The 21,388-nt window shown below is 37.9% G+C and overlaps 1 protein-coding gene and 1 pseudogene across 3 annotated transcripts in view; one reads left to right on the top strand and one right to left on the bottom strand.

Annotated features, from left to right (window-relative positions):
* NSD1 (nuclear receptor binding SET domain protein 1) overlaps window positions 1–21,388 on the top strand; it is a 143,616-nt gene that overhangs the window by 14,369 nt on the left and 107,859 nt on the right. The window lies entirely within an intron of this gene.
* On the bottom strand, window positions 17,796–18,128 carry LOC138085233 (large ribosomal subunit protein eL33 pseudogene; annotated as a pseudogene).

A 21,388-nucleotide genomic window follows, 5' to 3' on the forward strand; every position in this document is an offset into this window, starting at 1 on the left:
AAACATCCTTTACTTTATGTATAATTTTTTTCCACATTTAAATTCTGAGTATATGTCTTATAAATTAAAAAAGCATAGTAATTGCATTTTAAAAAATTAAGATAAAATTCACATATTGTAAAATTCACCTTTTTAAAGGATACAACTCAGTGTGGCTTTAGTGTATTTACAGAGTTGAGCAACCAAAACCACTGTCTAATTCCAGAACATTTTATCACCCAAAATGAAACCCATAGCCAGCAGTCACTCTTCATTTTCCCCTCTCCTAGTCCCTGTCAACCACTGATTTACTTTGTCTCTATGACAAAGTATTTTATCTTTTCTGGATATGAATTTCGTGTAAGTGGAACTATACAATCTTTGGCCTTTTGTGTCTGACTAGTTTCAGTTAGCATGTTTTCAGATTTATCCATGTTGTAGTATTACTGTAACTACTCAATTCTATTTTATTGCCAAATAATATTGCATTATATTGATAATCATTATTTGTTTACCCATTCATCATTTGATAGACATTTTGTTTGTTTTCACTTTTTTTGGCTGTTAGGCGTAATGCTGGGCTTCCCATGGGGGACTAGTGATAAAGAACCCGCCTGCCAGTGCAGGTATATATGTAAGAGACACAGGTTCGATCCCTGGGTCAAGAAGATCCCCTAGAGGAAGGCACAGCAACCCACTTATGTTTTTGCTTGGAGAATCCCATGGACAGAGGAACCTGGTAGGCTGTAGTCCATAGGGTCCCATCAGACACAACTGAAGCAACTTAGCATGCATGCAAGCACAATGCTGTTACAAACACTTGTGTATAGGTTTTTTAATGGATATATGTTTTCAGTTCTGTTGGGTATATTCCTGTGAGTGGTGTTGCTGGGTCACATGGTGACTGTTTAATATTTTGAGGAACTGAAAGACTGTACCATTTTATCATCCTTTTAATGATGTATGAGAGTTGTAATTTCTTTATAGCCTTGCCAACACTTGCTTTCTTTTTTTAAATTTTAGCCACCCTAGTGAGTGTTATGTGTTATCTCGTGATTTTGATTTACATTTCCCTGATGACAGATGTTGAGACTCCTTTTATGTGCTTTTTGGCCATTTGCATAGCTGCTTTGGAGAGTCTGTGTTGTAAATTCTTTGTGTATTTTTTAAAGATAGGGATCTTTTTTTATTGTTATAGTTTCTTGTATATTATGGATTAAGTTTCTTATCAGATATGATTTGCAAATATTTTCTCCCATTCTATGATTTTTTTTCATTTTTTTGATGGTATCCTTGAAACACAGAGGTCTTTATTTTCTTAATTTGGCCATGCTGAGTAGCCAACCATGGATTAAATCAGGGCCCTTGGCAGTGAAAGCATGGAGTCCTAACCCCTGGACTGCCAGGGAAATCCCAAAGGTTTGTAATCTTTTTTTAAAAAAAATATTTATTTATTTGGCTGCTCTAGGTCTTAGTTGTGGCACTTGGAATCTTTAATCTTTGTAATAGCCTGTGGGATCTTTAGTTGTGGCAGGTGAACTGTTAGTTGCTGCATGCAGGATCTAGTTCCTTGACTGGGGATCAAACCCAGGACCCCTGCAGTGGGAGACCACTGGACCAACAGGGAAGTCCACGCCACATAGGCGCGTGCACACACACACCTATATATATATAAATATATAATTAATTAACTTATTTATTTGGCTGTGTCTAGTCGTAGTTGCTGTACAGATCTTAGTTGCTGATGAATGTTTGTTTCATCATGCAGGATCTTTCACTGGAGTGTATGGACTCCAGAGCACACAGGCTCAGTAGTTGTGGTGCATAGTTAGTTCCCCCACCAGGGATGGAACCCGTCTCCTCTGCTTTGGCAGTTGGATTCTGTACCACTGGAACACCAGGGAAACCTCCTGGCTGCCTCCCGCCCTCCGCCTTTTTCTTGTTTTTTTTTTTTTTTCTGTATCGGCTGCATTGGGTCTTCATTGTAGCACATGGGTAACTTAAGAGTTGTGGTGCTTGGACTTCACTTATTGTGGAGCACTGGCACTAGAGCTTTCAGGCTCAGTAGTTGTATCACACAGGCTTCTTGAGTTTCGCTTAGTTGCCCTGTAGCATGTGGGATCTTAGTATCTTAGTTCCCTGAAAAGGGATCAAACCCTTGCCCCTCACATTGGAAGGCAGATTCTTAACCACTGGACCACGAGGAAAGTCCTTCCCTTCCTTCTTTAGTACGGTGTATTACATTAATTGATTTTTCTGTGTGTTGAAGCAGCCTTGTGTTCCTAGGTTAAATTTCACTTGTTCATGATATATAATAATTTTTATTTGTTGCTATATTTGGCTTCCCTGATGGCTCAGAGGTTAAAGCATCTGCCTGCAATGCGAGAGACCTGGGTTCGATCCCTGGTTCGGGAAGATCCTCTGGAGAAGGAAATGGCAACCCACTTCAGTATTCTTGCCTGGAGAATCCCATGGACAGAGGAGCCTGTCTGGCTGGCTACAGTCCACGGGGTCGCAAAGAGTTGGACACGACTGAGCAACTTCACTTTCACTTTATTTGGATTGTTAGGATTTTTGTATCTTTATGCATAAGGGATGCTAATCTGTAGTTTTCTTGCAATGTCTTTCTGATTTTGGTATCAGGATAATACTATTCTAATAGAATGAATTTCATTTTTTAATATGATTATTTTTTATAGTAAGAGTTACATTCTAAGTTTTCAGTTAAGAGTAATTTTACCGGGTACATTTTATTGTAACTTTGCATTTTGAAAATTGCTAACATTGAGACAATACATTCTTCATTCATTACTCAATAATTTTTTATGTGCCAGGAATGCATAAGATGGGAACATGGTGGAAGCTGAGGCAGGGCAACTGTGCTAGGCTGAGGGGAGAGTGATTTAGGATTCTAAGGATTGAAATAGCTGCTGCTTTGGGAGGATAAGAAGTTGAATATGGCGTGATTAGTTTGGGAAGATGGGGCAGGAAGGGATGGTATTGAAGGGAGAAGTTAGGGTCCAGGTCTTTCCCTAAGTTCTCCCATTTCTTTTGTTTGTTTGTTTAAATGATTGAAGTGATTTTTTATGTATTTATGGCTGTGTTGGCTCTCGGCAGCACGCGGGCTTCTGTCTAGTTGTGTTGTGCAGGTTGAGTTGCCTCGCAGCATGTGGATCTTAGTTCCCTGACCAGAGTCTGAACTCATGTCCCCTACGTTGGAAGGCAGATTCTTAACCACTGGACCACCAGGGAAATCCCCTATTGAAGTGATTTTTTTTTTTTCTATTTGTATTTGACATTTGTATCTATTGTTAACCTGTTTCTGTTACATGTTGATTGCTGCTCACCAGGAAAAAGCATAGATTAAATCCCATTAAAAGAAGTCATAAGAATCTTACGTTATTAGAAAGGCAGTTTATGATTGTAGAAAAAATGTGGGAGGACGCAGACCCTTAGAGTTATTTGGAAAGCTGTGTCTTGGTCTTAAGTGCTCAGTTATGTCAACCAAATAAAACAACTCTCAAAAAACAGTTGTGGGCTTTGGAGTTGGACATGTCTCCATTTGAGACCAAGACTTGATTCTTTTGTTTCCCTTGGACAAATGACTTTTCACCCTTAGTTTCTTAATCTATAAGCTGTTTTGAAAATTAACTCATAGAACATGGTGAGTATTTGCTGCTATTGTTAATTATCTAGTTAACATATATTGCCCTATGGTAGGCAGCTTAGGCTCTGTACTAAACACCTAACAAGTATTAGCTCATTTAAACCTCAGAACAAGCCCACGTAAGTTGCTGGGCACAAACGTTACTTCAGGTTCACACATTAAGAAATGGAACCCAGGTGACGGTGTTGGTGTTCCAGCTAAAGCCATCTGGCTTCAGAGCATTTTTTCTGCTCTACTGCAAGGGTGCTGTTCATTACATAATGTATTTTTAGTAGACTCTTGTCTTGTTGGGAGTGGGAGATGAAAATGAGAGGTAGTAATTTGACAGTTAGTTTTTCTCAAGTTTACATGTCAATTTGGCCTGAAAACATGAATAGAAAGATATGTGTGTCATTAGCAAATTTGTCCTATCCTGTACTTCACAGTCAAATGTAACTTGTGTCCAGTATGAGGATTTATTTCTGTCTGAATTCTTGAGTTATTTCTGTGAATAAATAACCAAATAAATAACCGCAGTTTAAGTGTAGCTATGTGGTAATAAAATGTTCTTTCAGTTTATCATAACCAGATGTGAATGTTCCATTTAAAAAATAGTTAGCTTAGGAAGCTAGGACTTTTTTAAGATTTGAAATAAATTTTAAATTAGTTAAAATTTACCATTTAAATAACTTTAAACTGTATAATTCAGTGGCATTTTCTATATTTACATTATTGTATTAGCATTACTGCTAATTCCAGACCATTCTTATCACTCCAGAAGGAAAGTACTTAATCATTAGAACAATTACTCCTCTTTTCTTTAGTCCTTGGCAACCACTGGTCTTTTTTTCTTTATGAATATGCCTATTCTAGACATTTTATGAAATCAAAGTATGTGGTCTTTTGTGTCTGGTCCCTTTTCCTTAAACATCATGTTTCAAGGTTTATCCATATTGTAACATGTGCCAACACTTTGTTCCTTTTTATGGCTGAATAATATTCCATGGTTTGAATATACCACATTTTGTTTATCATTCATCAGTTGATGGGCATTTGAATTATTTCCGCTTTTCAGTTATAATGAATTATGCTGCTATTAATAGTTGTGTACAGGCTTTTGATTGCCTACCTGTTTTTAAATCTCAGATGTATACCCTCCAGTGGAATTTCTGGGTCATATGCTAATTTTGTTTAATCTTTTGTCCCCTTTTATTATTTTTCATTGAGGCATGATTGACATACAGAAAAGCTATACATATGTAGTGTATTTATCTTAATGAATTTGAAGATAAGTATGCATCTGTGAAACTCACCATATATAATACCATACAATTAATTTAGCCATAACATCTACTCAAGAAATTGTAAGTATATAATATAGTATTGTTTATTATATGCACTATACAGTACATCTCAGTCTTGTTTGTCTTGCGTAAGGGGAACTATGTACCCTTTGATTCACATATCCCTGGTTCCCTCTCCTCCCAGTCCTGATAACCTTCCAACCCCTGATACACCTCTGAAAATTACCCTTCACCTTTAGCTCCTATGAATTTGACTGTGTTGAATTCTGTATAAGTGGGATCATATAGAATTTGTTCTTCTGGGTCTGGCTTATTTCCCTCAGCATAATATCCTCCATGTTCATATAATATCTAGTGGCAGAATTTCCTTCTTAAGAAGATTCATAATACTCTATTGTACATATATATCGCATTTTCTTTATGCTTATCTGTTGGACACAATTGCTTCTGTGTCTTTGTTGTTGTACATAAAATGCTACAGTGGCATGGGTGTGCAGATATCTATTTGAGATCCTGATTTCAATTCTTTTGGGTATATATGGCAGAAGTCGGATTTCGGATCATATTTTAAATTTTTTGAGGAACGTTCACATAGATTTCCATGGTACCAATTTATATTCCCATGAACAGTATATATGGGTTCCCTTTTCTTTGTGTATTCTTGTCAACACTTGTGGAAGTTATTTCTGTGTTCTGGATGCTAGGTGTTTATCAGATGTTCAATTTGCAAATATTTGCTACCATTCCATGAGTGTTGCTGTTGCTAAGTCACTTCAGTCGTGTCTGACTCTGTGCAACCCCATAGTTGGCAGCCCACCAGGCTCCCCCGTCCCTGGGATTCTCCAGGCAAGAACACTGGAGTGGGTTGCCATTTCCTTCTCCAATGCATGAAAGTGAAAAATGAAAGGGAAGTCACTCAGTCGTGTCCGACCCTCAGCAACCCCATGGACTGCAGCCTACCAGGCCTCTCCATCCATGGGATTTTCCAGGCAAGAGTACTGGAGTGGGGGGTGCCATTGCCTTCTCCGACCATGAGTGTTACCATTCTTAACACTCTTCTGCAGAGGGAACTTTAATCTTGATGATGTTCAGCTTAATCTTTTTTCCCTTTTGTTGCTTGTGCTTTTGGTGTCCTTACTATGACTCCATTGCCAAACCCTAGGTTGTAAAGATGTACTGCTGTGTTTTCTCTTAAAATTTTTATAGTTTTAGCTTCTACGTTTAGATCTTTGATACATTTGAATTAATTTTTGTGTATGGTGGGAGGTAAGGGTCTGACTTCATGTTTTAAATTAAAAAAAAATTGAATGGCTTTATTATATAATTACCACATAAATATATCCATTTAAAATATATAATTAGTAATTTTTAGTATATCCATTGAGTTACATGTCCATTACCACAATCTAACTGGAAGTTTTTTTAGAAAAATTATTTATTTGGCTGTATTGGGTCTTAGTTATGGCCTAGGAATCTTCATTGTGTCATGGAGATCATTGGTTGGATACACAGACTCTGTAGTTGTGGTGCTCAGGCTCAATTGGGGCATGCAGCCTTAGTTGCTCCAAGGCATATGGGATCTTAGTTTCTTGATCAGGCATCAAACCTGCATTGCAGGATGTATTCTTTACCGCTGGACCACCGGAGAAGTCCCTGTAAGAATTTCTTTGTTATTCTATTAGCAATCAGCATTCTTAGCCTGAGGCAACCAGCAGTTTTATGTTCTTTCTTTATGGATTTTCCTGTTCTGGACATTTCATATAAATAAAATCATATAATGTATGGTCTTTTATGATGAGTTCTTTAACTTAGTGTAATGATTTCAAGTTTATCCATGTCATAGCATGTATCAGTACCTCAGATTTTTGTGTGTGGTTGAATAATATTCCATTGCATAGATATATATACCACATTTTGCTATCCATTCATCAGTTGATGGATCTTTGGTTTATTTCCAGTTTGGCTGTTGGAATGCTAATGTGAAGGTTCATGTAAAAGTTTTTGTGTGGATGCTTATGTTTTTTTCCCCTCTCTTGAGTATATACTGAGCTTGAATCCGCATTTAATGTTTTTTAAAATTTTTCAATTAAATATCACAACTAAGAAAATTATTATTTATGAAAATTACAGCTGCTTCCTTGCATACTCCCAGTAGTCTCTCCCTACTTTTTATAAAAGTGGATGTAGATTAATATAGCATAAAATTAATTATTTTAAAGTTTATCTGTCATTGGCATTTAGTATAGATATTCACAGCATTGTAGAACTACTACCTCTGTCTAGTTCGCATAGCATTTTCATCAGCTCAAATGATATGAAAGTCCCATGACCATTAAAGTCATTTCCTATACAGCTCTCATCCTAGCTCCCAGCAGTCTGTCTCTATGTATTCTGCTTATTCCGGATATTTTATATAAATGAAGTCACATATGTGTGACTTTTTTGTTTCTGGCTTCTTTTCCTTAGCATAATGTTTTCATAGTTTATCCATATTGCATGTACACCAGAACTTCATTCCTGTTTATGTCTGAAGAATCCTCTGCTGTATTTATCTACCACCTTTTTTTCATTCTCCATTGATGGGCATTGGTTTCTCCCCACATTTTGGCTATTTTGCTTAATGCTGCTATAAACGTGTGTGTACTAGTCTCTTTGTGGACATAACTTTTCATTTATATTCACTATATACCTAGGAGTAGAATTTCTGGGCCATGTGGTCATTTTACATGTTAACTTCTTGAGGCACTGATAAACTTTCTCAGTGGTTGCACCATGTTTACATTTCCGCCAGCGCTGTACTCGAGTTCTTATTTGTTCATATTCTTGCCTATCCAGCGCTTTATTTTCCTTTTCTTTTTAATGTTAGGGCCATCCTAACGGGTGTGAAGTGGTATCCTATGTAGTATTGATTTGCTTTTCCTCGCTCACTAGTAATGTTAACCATCTTTTCATGTGCTTGTTGGCCATTTGTATACCTTCATTGTAGAAATATCTGTTCACATTCTTCGCCCATTTTAATATTAGGTTTACCTTTTTGTTGTTGAGTTTTAAGAGTTCTTTATATATAGAGGATATTAAGCTCTTACCAGTTATGAATTATAAATATTTTATCTCAGTTGGTAGGCTGTCTTCTCATATTCTTTTAAAAAAATTTTTAAATTTTTAATTGAAGGATACTTGCTTTACAATATTGTATTGCTTTCTGCCATACATTAGCCTGAATCAGACACAGGTATACATATGTCCCCTTCTTCTTGAACCTCTCTCCCACCTCATCCTACCCCTCTAGGTTGTTATAGAACCCCATTTTGAGTTCCCCGAGTCATACAGCAAATTCCCATTAGCTGTCTATTTTACATAGGGTTCTGTATGTGTTTCCATGAGAGTCTTTCCATTCATCCCACTCTCTCCTTTCTCCCTCCACCTCTGTGTCTGTAAGTCTGTTTCTCTATGTTTGTGTCTCCATTCCTGCCCTGCAAATAAGTTCATCAGGACCATCATTATAGATTCCATGTATATGCATTAATATATGATACATATTTTTCTGACTTACTTCATTCTGTATAATAGGCTCTAGGTTCATGCACCTCATGAGAACTGACTCAGATGCATTTCATCTTTCAAATGGACATCTAGGTTGCTTCCATGGCCTAGCTATTGTACATAGTTCTGCAGTGAACACTGAGGTACATGTGTCTTTTTCAGTTATATTCTTGATAATGTTATTTGACTGGCTACAGTTTTAATTTTTATGAAGTGTAATTTATCTTTTTTTGTTTCTTATCCTTTTGATATCAAATCTAAGAATCCTTTGCCCAGTTGGAGGTCTTGAAGACAACCCTTTGTTTTATATCAGTTCTTAAATAGGCTTCCTTGGTGGCTCAGTGGTAGAGAGTCTGCCTGCCAGTGCAGAAGGCAATGGCACCCCACTCCAGCACTCTTGCCTGGAAAATCCCATGAACAGAAGAGCCTGGTGGGCTGCAGTCCATGGGGTCGCTAAGAGTCGGACTCGACTGAGCGACTTCACTTTCTCTTTTCACTTTTCATGCATTGGAGAAGGCAGTGGCACCCCACTCCAGTACTCTTGCCTGGAAAATCCCACGGATGGAGGAGCCTGGTAGGCTGCAGTCCATGGGGTTGCTGAGAGTCGGACAGGACTGAGCGACTTCACTTTCACTTTTCACTTTCATGCATTGGAGAAGGAAATGGCAACCCACTCCAGTGTTCTTGCCTGGAGAATCCCAGGGACGGGGTAGCCTGGTGGGCTGCCGTCTATGGGGTTGCACAGAGTCGGACATGACTGAAGCGATTTAGCAGCAGCAGCTTGTAACGTGGGTTTGATCTCTGGGTTGAGAAAATCCCCTGGAGAAGGAATTAGCAACCCATTCCAGTATTCTTGCCTAGAAAATCCCATAAACAGGGGAGCCTTCCAGGCTACAGTCCATGGGGTTGCAAAGATCAGACATGATTTAGCGTCTAAATAGCAACAGATAGTCTATGATCCACTTTGAGTTATTTTAGTATATGGAATAAGGAAGAAGTCCAACTTTATTCTTTTGAATGTGGTGATCAGGTTGTCGCAGGACCATTGGTGCATACAGAAGAGACTGTTCCCTCTCCATGTAATGGTGTTGGAGCCACTGTCAAGTCTACTGAAGATGTTTGTGAGAGTTTACTTCTGGACTCTAAATTTTATTCCTTTGATCTATATTTCTGCTCTTATGCTAGAATCATACTGTTTTGATTGCTTTAGTTTTGTAGTAAGTTTTGAATTCAGGATGGGTAAGTCCGCCTGTTTCTTTTCCAATATTATTTCGGCTATTTATTATTTCCAATATTATTTCGGCTATTTTGTTTACTTGCAGTTCCATGTGAATTAGAGAATTGACTTGTCCATTTCTCCAAAAATGTCCTTTGGAATTTTCATAGGGAGTGAATAGAATATGTGGATTACTTTGGAGAGTATTGCTATAGTAACAAAATTAAAAATTCTGATCAATGAACGTTGATGTCTTTTCATTTATTTAAGGTCATCTTTAATTTCTTTTCAGCAGTCTTTTGTAGTTTTCAGTGTACAAGTCTTTCACTGTTATTCTTTGGATGCTATTGTAAAGTGAAATTTTTTCCAGTTTCTTGTTTTGAATGTTCATTGCCCCTGTATAGAAACAAAGGTGTAATAGTTGAGGTAATGTTATACCCTGCAACTTTGCTGAATTTATTAGCACTAGTATTCTGTGTGCCCGTATGTGTGTTTGTGTTGTGTGTGTGAATTATAAGGGATTTTCTGTGTATAGGATTATGTCATCTGCAAACAGAGATAGTTTTACTTCTGCCTTTCTAATTTAAATGCCCTTTTTTTCTTTCCTTGCTTTATTACTCTGGCCAGAACTTACAGTACACAATGTTAAAAGCAGTTGTGAAGCAGGTCTTAATCTGATCTTAAGGGAAAAGCTTTTAGTCTTCATTTGCCATGGAATATGATGTTAACTGTTGGTTTCTCATAAATATCCTGAATTAAGTTAAGGAAATTCCCTTCTATTCTTAGTTTGTTCAGTTGTTTTTTTTTTAAATCATGAAAGGGTGTTGGATTTTATTAGATGGTTTTTCTGTGTATATATAATGGTAACTGTGTCTTCTTTTCTTTGCTCAGTTTTTCTCTTTTGGCCACTTTGGGCAGCTAATGGGATCTTAGTTCCCTGACCAGGGATTGAACTTGGGACCTCAGCAGTGAAAACACTGAGTCCTAACCATTGAACTGCCAGGGAATTCTCTCCTTTGTTCTTTTAACACGATGTGTTACAGTGAATGTTTTAGGGTGGTTTCCCTTTTTTGTTGTTGTGGAAGTATTTATTATTTTTCCATAAGTGAGTATGCAATTTGGTGGTGTTAATTACATCCATATTGCTATGTAATCATCACTGTTAACTGGAGTGAAACCTTTCATCATCCCCAACATCTCTACCCTTTAAATAATAACTAATTGCTTTCTCTCTAGGCCCTGCTAACTTCAGTTTGTATAATTGATCCTGCTAGTCTTGGAGGGTCTCTTGGGGAGGCAGGGGTGCGGGAGGTCATAAAAACTGGTGGCAGAAATATTGGGGAGTGCCCAGGCAATGGCACCCCACTCCAGTACTCTTGCCTGGAAAATCCCATGGATGGAGGAGCCTGGTAGACTGCAGTCCATGGGGTCGCTAAGAGTTAGACACGACTGAGCGACTTCACTTTCACTCTTCACTTTCATGCATTGGAGAAGGAAATGGCAACCCACTCCAGTGTTCTTGCTTGGAGAATCCCAGGGACGGGGCAGCCTGGTGGGCTGCCGTCTATGGGGTCGCACAGAGTTGGACACGACTGAAGTGACTTAGCAGCAGCAGCAGTAGCATCCCCCTGAACTCATATTGAAGGCAGACATATTGCTTGGGCAGTTAGCATTATTGTGTTAATTTCTACTGTACAACCAGGTGATTCAGTTACATATACACATATTTATACATTGTCTTTCATATTCTTTTCCATTATGGTTTATTATGGGATATTGAATATAGTTCCTTGTGCTGTACAATAGGACCTTGTTGTTTATCCATTCTCTATGTGATAGTTTGTGTCTGCTCGTCCCAAATTCCTGGTCCATGCTCCCTCTTCCCTCTGCAACCACAAGTCTGTTTCTGTCTTATGAGTCTGTTTCTCTTGCATAGGTAAGTTCATTTGCATCACATTTTAGATTCCACGTGTAGGTGACATCATATGGTATTTGTTGCTCTCGTTCCTATTTTACTTAGTGTGATAATATCTAGGTCTATCCATATTGCATTGTTTCTTTCTTTTTTTACAGCTACGTATCCTGCACCTTTGTCATTCTTCTATCAATGGACGTTTAGGTCATTTCCATGTGTTTGCTGTTGTAAATAGTGCTGCTATGAACCTGGGGGTGCATATATGTTTTCTAATTGAAGTTTTCTCTGGATATATGCCCAGAAGTGGAAATGCTGGATCATATGGCAACTCTATTTTTAGTTTTTTGAGAAATCTCCATACTGTTTAACATAGTGGCTGTACCAGTTTATATTCACAGCAGCAGTATACAAGGGTTTGCTTTTCTCCACACCCTTTCTAGCATTTGTTGTTTGTAGACTTTAATTTTGGCCATTCTGACTGATGTGAGGTGGTACCTCATTGTAGTTTTGATTTGCATTTCTCTGATAATTAGCAATGTTGAGTATCTTTTCATGTGCCTGTTGACCATTTGTATGTGTTTGGAAAAATGACTATTTAGGTCTTCAGCCCATTTTTTGATTAAGTTTTTTTTTGTTGTTGTTGTTATTGAGTTGTATGAACTATTTGTATATTTTGGAAATTAAGTCCTTGTCAGTCACATCATTTGCAAATATTTTCTCCCAGTTTGTGGGTTATCTTTTTGTCTTGTTTATGGTTTTCCTTGCTATACAAAAGCTTGTAAGTTTGGTTAGACCCCTTTTGTTTGTTTTTGCTTTTATTTTTATTGCTTTGGGAGACTGACCTAAGAAAACATTGATATGATTTATGTCAGAGAAAATGTTTTGCTTTTGTTTTCTTCCAAGAGTTTTATGGTGTCATGTCTTGTATTTAAGTCTTTAAGCTATTTTAAGTTTATTTTTGTGTATGGCACAAAAATGTTTTCTGACTTCATTGATTTGCATGGGGCTGTCCAACTTTTCCAACACCACTTGCTGGAAGAGACTCTTTGTCTTTTCCCATTGTGTATTTTTGTCTGTTTGTTAAAGATTGATTGTAGGTATGTGGGTATAATTCTGGGCTCTCTGTTCTGTTCCATTAATCAGTATGTCTGTTTTTGTTCTAATACCATGCTGTTGATTAGCTTTATGGAGAAGGAAATAACAACCCACTCAAGTATTCTTGCCTGGGAAATTCCATGGACAGAAAAGCCTGGTGGGCTATAGTCCATGGGGTGACAAAAGAGTCGGACACGACTGAGCGATTTCACTTTATAGTATTATAATCTGAAGTCTGGGAGGGTAACGCCTCTTGCTTTGTTCTTTTTCCTCAGGATTGCTTTGGCATTTCTGGGTCTTTAATAGTTCCATATAAATTTTAAGATTATTCTATTTCCTTGAAAAACATCATGGGTAATTTGATAGGGAGCACATCAAATCTGTAGATACCTTTGGTGGTATGGCCATTTTAACAGTGTTCTTCCAGTCTAGTAGAATGGGATATCTTTCCATTTCTTTGAATTATCTTCAGTTTTATTAATATTTTATAGTTTTCAGTTACCTCCTTGGTTAGATTTATTCCTAAGAATATTTTTGGATGCAGTTTAAAAAGGGATTTTTTTTTCTTACATTCCCTTTCTGATATTTCATTGATAGTGTAAAGAAATGCAACTGACCTTTATGTGTTAATCTTATAGCCTGCTACCTTGCTGAATTCGTTTATTAGTTCTAGTAGTTTTTGTGTTGAGTCATGTTTTCTGTAATAGTATAGTATTATGTCATCTATATACAATGACAGTTTCACCTCTTCCCTTCCAAGTTGCAAACTTTTCACTTCTTTGCCTTGTCTGATTGCTGTGGCTGGGACTTCCCACACTATGTTGAATACAAGTGTTAAGAGTCGACATCCTTGTTTTGTTCCAGATTTTCACAGGAAGACTTTTCAGTTTTTCTCTGTTGAGTATTGTCTTGGCTGTGGGTTTGGCATAAATGACTTTTATTTTGTTGATAAATAAGATGATTTATTATTTTATTATGTTGAGATATTAGGTTGGTGAAAAAGTAATTGCAGTTTTGAACCATGAATTTTAAATCATGAAAAGAAGTGAAAGTGAAGTCACTCAGTTGTGTCCAACTCTTTGTGACCCCATGGACTGTAGTCTTACCTAGCCTACCAGGCTCCTCCGTCCATGGAGTTTTCCAGGCAAGAGTACTGGAGTGGGTTGCCATTTCCTTCTCCAATCATAACTAGGCTCAAACACATCTATATTAATCAAACTAGGAACCATTACAATCAACGCATGTTTGCCAACAAGAAATAAGTTATTTTTTTATTTTTGGTGTTTGGGAGTGATTTTTATTCATACGTGAAGATTTCCAAGGGAGAAATTTTGCCTTACAGTTTACAACTTTTCATTTTTCTTTTACATTTTTTGGTGCAATTTTCAGAGTGAACTTACTGCTCCCCACTTTCTTAGCCCTTTTAAACAATTATTAGGTTTTATTTTTTTGAGCAGTTTTAGGTTTACAGAAAAATTGAGTGGAAAAGAGAAAGAATCCTCATGTACCTCATAAACTGTAAAATCCCACATAATGTACAATACAAAGAGTAAATTCTAGTATAAACTCTAATGTAACTATTTAATAATAATGCAGTATCGGTTCATCAGTTGGCATAGGAAATGGCAATTCACTCCAGTATTCTTGCCTGGAAAATTCCATGGGCAGAGGAGCCTGGTGGGCTCCAGTCCATGGAACAAAGAGTTGGGCAAGACTAAGCAACTGAGCACATAGACTCATCAGTTTGAATGTATGTGCTACATTAAGGTAAGATGTTAAGAGGAATACGTTTGTTTATTCCTGTAGCGTAAAAATTTGTGCTTTGGGATTCAGTGAACTCTTGGAAAGCATTTTCTGCCACCTGATAGTTGTGGAAGCATTTTCTCTGCTAAAAGTTGTTGAGATACTTCAGGAAGTGGTAGTCGATTGGCAAGAAGTCAGGTGAATATGGTGGGTGAGACAAAACTTCGTAACCCAATTCATTCAACTTTCAAAGTATTGATTATGTGATGTGCGGTCAGGTGTTTTTGTGGAGAAGAGTTGGGCCCACATTGTTGACCAACGCCCACTGCATGAGTGTTAGTTTTCAGTGCATCTCGATTTGCTGAGCATACTTCTCAGATGTAATGTTTCGCCAGGATTTAGAAAGCTGTCGTGGTTCACACAGGCAGCAGACCACCAAGCAATGACCATGACCTTTTTTTGGTGGAAGTTTTTGGCTTTGGGAAGGGCTTTGGAGCCTCTTCTCAGTCCAGCCACAAAGCTGGTCGTCTCCAAGTTGCATATAAAATCCATGTTTTGTCATATGTTACAACCTGATTGAGAAATGATTGATTTGTTGTTGTTGCATACAATAAGAGAAGATGACATTTCAAAATGATGATTTTTTTTAAATTTTCAGTCAGCTCATGAGGCACTTATTTATTGAGGTTTTTCACCTTTCCAGTTTGCTTCAAATACTAAATGACCGTAGAATGGTCGACATTGAGTTCTTTGTCAACTTCTAGTGCAGTTGTAAGAGGATCAGCTTCGATGATCTTTCATCTAGTGTTGTCAACTCCCAGTGGCCAGCCACTGCCTCCTCATCTTGAGGGCTCTTGTCTCCTTTGCAAAACTTCTTGAACCACCAGTACATTGTATGTTGTTAGCAGTTCCTGGGCCAGATGCTGTTGATGTTGCAAGTTGTCTCAGCTGCTTTCCAGCCCATTTTAAACTCGAATAAGAAAATTGCTTGAATTTGCTTTTTGTCTAACATCGTTTCCCTAGTCTAAAATGAATAGCAAATAATAAGTCATTAGCAAAAAAAATAAGGTGAGAAATGTACATTAAAGTGATATAAAACATAACCACATTTATTTGAGTCTATTCCAATATCAAACAGCAAAGTTCAGCAATACAAAATTGCAGTTACTTTTGCACCAACTTAATATGCCCTCTATTCCCGGATGAATGAAAGTTGAGTTTTGTCAGATGCTTTCTCTGCATCTGTTGAAATGACGTTGAAATGGTTTTTGTTTTTTCTTTTGTTGATGTGATGTGTAACAGTTACTGATTGGTATATGTTGAACCATCCTTGTGACCCTGAGATGAATTCAGCTTCATCATGGTGTATGATCTTTTTTTTTTTGTAGCCTTTTATTTTTTCTTTTCGTGTTTTTAAAATATATATTATTTTATTGAAGTATAGTTGACTTAACAGTGTTTCAGGTGCACGACAGGGTGATTCAGTTATACACATATTATTTTTGAAATTATTTTCTATTATAGCTTATTACAAGATACTACAATTCCCTGTGCTATACAGTAAGCCTTTGTTGCTTGTTGCATATCTGCTTTTTTTCCCCTCCAGTAGGATTTATTTAACAATCATATATAATTGGAAATATGGAAAATTACAGCAGAATAAAACACAAGAATTGTAGCTTGTCATGTTAAAAATTAAATAAAGGAAATACTGCTTAAATAAAAAGGCCTATGAAATTGTTAGATATATGTTGGGTAGCTGAAGGTACAATGCTAAGCAAAACATTTAAGGTTCAGGAGTCAAATTTATCCATCCTTCTCTTCAGGATGGATTCAACACTATGTTCGCAAGAAGGGGTGGGCACCGCTATCCTCCCTTTGCTGCTGCTGCTGCTAAGTCGCTTCAGTTGTCTCCGACTCTGTGCGACCCTATAGACGGCAGCCCACCAGGCTCCCCCGTCCCTGGGATTCTCCAGGCAAGAACACTGGAATGGGTTGCCATTTCCTTCTCCAATGCATGAAAGTGAAAGTGAAGTTGCTCAGTTGTGTTGGACTCTTTGTGACCCCATGGACTGCAGCCTACCAGGCTCCTCCGTCCATGGGATTTTCCAGGCAAGAGTACTGGAGTGGGGTGCCATTGCCTTCTCCGTGCATATCTGTTTTTTAAATTAGGAATTTAACATTCTATTCCTACTAAGTCAAACAAGTGGAATCAAAATGTCATAACTTTCTGGCAAAAATTAAGTTTTCTAAAATTTTTATATTATACATTTTATTTATGTATATTATACAAAAGCTTTTCTACTATGCTAATAAAGGCTTGAGAAAGAATATCAAAAAAAGAAAGAGATGGAGAAATTGGAAAATATAAACTAAATGAAATGGAAACACTGAGTATGAAATAGAGTGAAACAAACTAGATAAAGTAATAAAAGATCATCATATAGTCCAGTTTTTTTATATAATAATTTATTTTGCTTTAATGGTTTCTATTACCTTATAAATGGCAAAAGTCTCAACAATATTAGAACAGGTAAAAGAAATGAGCTAAGCTGCTGTAAAGGATCATGAAGACTATTTAAAGATCCACACATCAGAAAATCTGATGTCACATCAATCCCCATCACTGAAATAATTTAAGCTGTAACAACGAAATGTAATGCCATGAACTACGTACACAAATGAGTCTTACTTTATAGTAGCCCTTTGTGTGTACTAAGTCCCTTCAGTCATGCCCGACTCTGTGCAACCCCAAGGATTGTAGCCTGTCAGCCTCTCTGTCCATGGGATTCACCCTACTTGTACATTAACTGGATGATAACCCACCAACCTTGCACTTCCAAGTAAAAGTGGTTAATAGGTTAGAGCTTCCCTGGTGGCTCAGATGGTAAAGAATCTGCCCACAATACAGGAGACCCAGGTTCAGTCTGTGGGCTGGGAAGATCCCCTGGAAAAGGAAATGGCAACCCACAGTCCAGTTGTTTTTAAACCTGACTGCCCATTAGAAACATATCTGGAGCTCTGGAGGGAATAAAGCAATACCTGGGCATTTGTGTTTTTCAAAAATTGGAAGATAATTCTGATATGCATCTGAATTTTAAAAAGTGATTACAGGTTTTTCTATTAAATGGTAGTTTTGGTGATAGAGAATTCTATAATTTTTCTTTTGACCAATCATGATACACTATGTGGGGTCTGTATTTCAGTTAGTAAAGAATCTCTGCAATGCAGGAAACCTGGGTTCAACCCCTGGATCAGGAAGATCCCATGGAGAAGGAAATGGCAACCCATTCCAGTATTCTTTTTTTTTTTTTTTTTTTTACAAATCCACACTTTTATTTATTTTCAAGAAGTTTAAATTCTCGAAGGGTACAGCATCACACGAATTCTGTGTCCAGTGGCCTTAGCAGGAAGGTTGCTTTGGAATTTGGCACGAACCATGCCACTGTTTCCATGAGGTCGAGTGATCTTTCCCCAGATTACTCTGGTTTTGTTAGGTTTTCCACCAGGAGTTACTGTGTTGTTCTTTGCTTTGTACACATAAGCACATCTCTTGCCTAAATAGAATTCAGTTTCATCTCGAGCATATACACCTTCAATTTTCAGGAGAGCAGTGTGTTCTCTTTGGTTCCATAGACCCCGTTTATAGTCAGCAAAAATTGCCTTGAACCACAGCCTTCCAAACATATTTGTCGTTTTAGAAGTCCCGTTCCCAGCAGGCCTTCACAGGGTCCAAGATGGCTGAAAGAGCCATTCCAGTATTCTTGCCTGGAAAATCCTCTGGACAGAGGAACCTGGTGGGCTCCAGTCCATGGGGTCGCAAGAGTCATACAAGACACACACCAAACCAATCATAATACAATAGTATTAAGTGAGTAATAGTTACACAATCACAATAGTAAAAGATGTTCATCAGTTTTCTCAATCAGTAGCCAGATAAAAATAAAAGATAATTACAGTTGCAAGCCATAATGGGAACATTAACTTAACAACATAAAATAATTACATACAACTTGAGGGTGGGGGGCTGGGGGAGTCAAGCAGATGTGATAAGTGGAAGTAAGTACATGCACACGTTTTCATCTGCTCAGCCAGTCTGCGTCTTTTGATTGGTGCATTTAACCCATTTACATTTAAGTTAATTACTGATATGTATGATGTTACTGTTTTCTTAATTGTTTTGGGTTTATTTTCTGTAGGTCCTTCTCTTGTGTTTCCTGCCTAGAGAAGCTCTTTTAGTATTTGTTGTAAAGCTGGTTTGGTGGTGCTGAATTCTCTTAATTTTTGATTGTCTGGAAAGCTTTTGATTTTTCACATCAAATCTGAAGAAGAGTCTCGCTGGATAGAGGATTCTTGGTTTTATCTTTGTCTTTAATTTTTGTCAGTTTGATTACTATGTGTGTTCCTCCTTGGGTTTATCCTTCCTGGGACTCTGTGCTTCCTGGACTTCCTTCATTCACTGTTTCCTTTCCCATGTTAGGAAAGTTTTCAGCTCTTATCTCTTGAAATATTTTCTCAGGTCCTTTCTGTCTCTCTTCTCCTCCTGGGAACCCTATAATGCAAATGTTCATGCATTTAATGTTGTCCCAGAGGTTTCTTAGGTTGTCTTCATTTCTCTTCATTGTGTTTTCTATATTCTGTTCTGTGGCAGTGATTTCCACCCTTCTCTCCTCCAGATCATTTATCCATTCTCCTGCCTCAGTTATTCTGCCGTGGATTCCTTCTAGTGTATTATTCTTCTCTGTTTGTTTGTTCTTTAGTTCTTCTAGGTCTTCAGTAAGCATTTCTTCTCCATTGTTTTCCCAACATCCTGGATCATCGTCACTATCTTTATTCTGAATTCTTCTTCTTGAAGGTTGCCTATCTCCAGTTAGTTGTTTTTTGGAGTTTTATCTTGTCCCTTCATCTGGGACGTAACTTTCTGTTTTTCATCGTGATTAGTTTTCTGTAGTCTAATTTTCTGTAAGAAAAAAAAAATATGGTTTTTCCTTTGGGACTGTGCTTATTCTTGCTTCTTCTGTCTGCCCTCTGATGGATAAGGCTAAGAGACTTGTGTAAGCTTCCTGATGGGAGGGATGGGTGATGGGAAAAACTCTGGTGCGAAGAACCTTACTCAGTAAAGCTTTAATACCATTATCTGCTGATGGGTGGGATTGCTGATGGGTAGTTGTTTGGCCTGAGGCAACTCAGCCCTGGGCTCTATGGTAGGATTAACTGGTGAACTCCAAGAGGGTTTATGCCAAGGGGGACCTTCCTGGCCTAATGCTGCCAGCGTCCCCGTCCCTGTGGTGAGCCCCTGCTGACCCACACTCCACAGGAGACGCTCCAGCACTAGCAGGTATTTTTGGTTCAGTCTCCTGTGGGGTCACTGCTCCTTTTCTCTGGGTCTTGGTGTGCAGAAGACCTTGTTGGTGTGCTCCAAGACCGGAGTCTCTGTTTCCCCCAGTCCCGTGGAAGTCCTATAATCAAATCCCACTGTCCTTCAAAGCCATATTCCATGGGGGTTCCCAGTCCCTTTGTTGGATCCCCAGGTTGAGAAGTCTGATGTGAGGTTCAGAACCTTCACAGCAGTTGGATAACTTTGCTATTACTGTTCTCCCGTTTGTTCATCACCCATCCGGCGGGTATGGGATTTGATTTTATTGTGATGGTGCCCCTCCTACAATATCACTGTGGCATCATCTTTGTCTTTGGACATGGGGTATCTTCTTTTGGTGGGTTCCAGCATCCTCCTGTCGAGGAGGAGCTGGTTGCAATTTTGCAGTTTTGGTGTTTTCACAGGAGATGAGCGCATGTCCTTCTACTCCGCCATCTTGAATCGGAAGTCCATGGTGTATGATCTTCTCAAGGTGTTGTTAAATTCAGTTTGCTAGTATTTTACTGAGAATTGTGCATTAATATTCATCAAAGATACTGGCCTGTGCATTTCTTTTTTGGTAGTGTCTTTGTCTAGTTTTAGTATCAGGGCTATGGTGGCCTCATAGAATGTCTGGGAGTTTTTCCTCTTAAGTCTTTTGGAAGAGGTTTGAGAAGAATTGGTATAAGTTCTTTGTATGTTTGGTAGAATTGAACTGTGAAAGCCATTTGATTCTGTACTGTTGTTTGTAGAGAGGTTTTAAAATGTTTTTAAAATTACTGATTCTATTTCACTTCTAGTGATTGGTCTGTTTATATTATGTGTATCTTGATTTGGTTTTGTGGGTTGTATGTTTCTAGAAACTTACAGGTTGTTGAATTTTTTTCACAAAGAATTGTTCATGGTGTTCTCTTATGACCTTTTGCATTTCTTCAGTATCAATTGTTGTTTTTCTTTTTTCATTTCTTATTTTATTTGTGTCCTCTCTTGGTGAGCCTGGCTAGAGGTTTGTCAACTTTGTTTACCCTTTCAAAGAACTAGGTATTGGCTTTATTGATTTCTTTCCCCGCTACTGTTTTAAAAATCTCTTTCATTTCCTACCTGATCTTTATTATCTCTTTTCTTTCTATTGACTTTTAGGTTTTATTTGTTGGTTCTTTGTTCTGATTCTTTTAGATGGAGCTTACGTTGTTTATTTGATATTTTTCTTGTTTTTGAGCAAGGCCTGTATTACTGTGAACTTCTCTCTTAAGAACTGCTTTTGCTACATCCCATAGTTGTGTCCCACAGGTACTGAGTATAAAAAGCTGGCAGCCTCACCCCTTTTCTTGTTTAATCTTTTGCTTGATTGTTGCAGACCTTTTTAGTTGTTCAAGATGGTTGTGTAGTTGTTTGTGGTAGTTTTTCTTTCTCCTGTTGAGTTGTTATTTTTGTGGAGGGACTGGCCTTTAACGTTGCCTATTCCTTCTGATGTCAGTCTAGATACATTTGACTGTTTAAGCCTTTGTGCAAAGTATTTTGGGAGTTTATATTTTGTATTCATTGTTGGGCCTTATTTTTCTCTTTCTGGCAACACCTCACTTCATGTGGG

This window comes from Capricornis sumatraensis, chromosome 9 (genome assembly GCF_032405125.1).
Source record: "Capricornis sumatraensis isolate serow.1 chromosome 9, serow.2, whole genome shotgun sequence".
Lineage (NCBI taxonomy): Eukaryota > Metazoa > Chordata > Mammalia > Artiodactyla > Bovidae > Capricornis > Capricornis sumatraensis.